The following is a 1,767-nucleotide window of genomic DNA, read 5'->3' on the forward strand; positions in this document are numbered from 1 at the left end:
TTTAAACAAGTTCCATCGGGTAAGTGTGTTCCTCCTAGGTTTCTTGTGGAGAGTCGATGAAATTGACATTGTCCCGGGGACACACACCCTCTGCAGAGCCCTTGGGTGACATTTAATTTGTCGGAACTGCCGTTCAGGTAAGGAAACTGAAATGGTGAAGGAAACTCCTCTCTCCGCTGACAGTCCCACACCTCACCATTTAGAAAGTGGGATGCGGGGGAGGGAGAGTCGATCAGCATCTGGAACAGGAGCTGGAGTTGGAAGGTGGTTAATATTCCGATTGCAATTTTAAGGGACGGTTGGACGGAGAGTTTGCAGATTTGAAAGGGTCTGAAACATTATCTCAATGTCTCCATCCACAGATGCTGTGGACCTGCTCAGTGTGGGATTGTTGTGTTCAGTCTGGTCGGGAGTCTGGCCACCCAGTAAACAGCCACAGGTACATTGAGATATTTTTCAGATATATGAGGAGGAAGTAGTTCTCCTGGCTCCTGCTGCCTGGGCCACCCCCTTCCCCCCACTATCTGCAGCCTGGCACACCCCCAGCCAGCCAGGATGCCTGCTGTTGGCACCTAAAGCTCACCCATTGGATTTGAATGAAACTTATAAATTGGAACTGCGAAATGGGTGGCCAATTGCTCCCCATAACCAAAACTTCAGATCTACCTTCATGGATGCACCAGTCTAACTCTGTGTAAATCAGTGGAAAGGACAATGGGGTGCATGGATCACAGATGACAAAATTCCCTTTCAATAGAGGGGGCAGATCTTGACCTTGAGGAGCAGGCTGGCTAATTGCAATCAGACCAGTGCACCCCGGGTGGGGGGGGGGGGGGGGGTTGCCAAAAGGCCCCCTGACACAGCAAACCAGATTGAGGTCTCCAGCATTGAGCCGTGTGGTTTGGGATGGTAGAGAGTGGAGGTTAGTTTGGAAAACGATTACACATCTTGGCCGGGTCTCTTACATCCCAACACCTCCTGGAACCCAAACAAAAGGCTGCAGTGTGAACTAACATGCCAATCGGAGTGCCAGGGCCCTGGCATGGAAATGGAGGAGCCGACCGGCCGAGACAGGTGGGATCCAGCAAGAAGTACCTGACCAAATGTAATTGGCCCCTGGTCTGGTGTTAAGAGGGCAGTAAGGCGTCGATAAGGCCAGACACAGCCATCTACACATCACTGGGTGACCTTGAGTGGAAGGAGGTGTTGGACTGGAAACAGCCACAAAATAAAACCCAGGTAGCTTTCTGGATCTGCTGGTTCTTGAAAGCGTAAATGATGGGGTTGATCATGGAGTTGTAGGTGGCAGGCAGCAGGGTGGCGTACGTGTACACGGGCGGATCCGATTGATCGGCCACCAGGCAGTAAATAGCGAAAGGCAGCCAGCTTGTCCCGAAGGTGCCTACGATGATGGCAAGAGTGGAGACACTTTTCTTTGTGGTCACGTAGGAAGAGGTGGCAAAGAAGTGTTGCTGCAGCGCGATCTGCTGGGCATGTCGACACACAATCCTGCAGATCTGAATGTAAAAGTGCAACATGATGATGAAGATGAGAAGAAAGATATGGACAGAAGAGTCAAGTTACTCCTGGTCAGGGCTTCACGATGCTGCAGGTGGATGTATCCTTCGACAGTTCCAGCCCAGGATAGGAAGTAGCCCAGGGCAGAGTGAGACCCCCCAGGCCACAGCCACATGCTGTGGATATAGGCGAACAGTCCTTTCCGAATAGTAAGTCAATGCGTTATACAGAGACAGGTAGCGGTCCAAG

General features: G+C 51.4%; 1 pseudogene; it reads right to left on the minus strand.

Moving 5' to 3' along the window:
* Window positions 1-835: 835 nt before the first annotated feature.
* Window positions 836-1,766, minus strand: LOC119967912 (annotated as a pseudogene).
* Between the last annotated feature and the right edge of the window lies 1 nt (window position 1,767).

The sequence above is a fragment of the Scyliorhinus canicula genome, chromosome 6, assembly GCF_902713615.1.
Source record: "Scyliorhinus canicula chromosome 6, sScyCan1.1, whole genome shotgun sequence".
Lineage (NCBI taxonomy): Eukaryota > Metazoa > Chordata > Chondrichthyes > Carcharhiniformes > Scyliorhinidae > Scyliorhinus > Scyliorhinus canicula.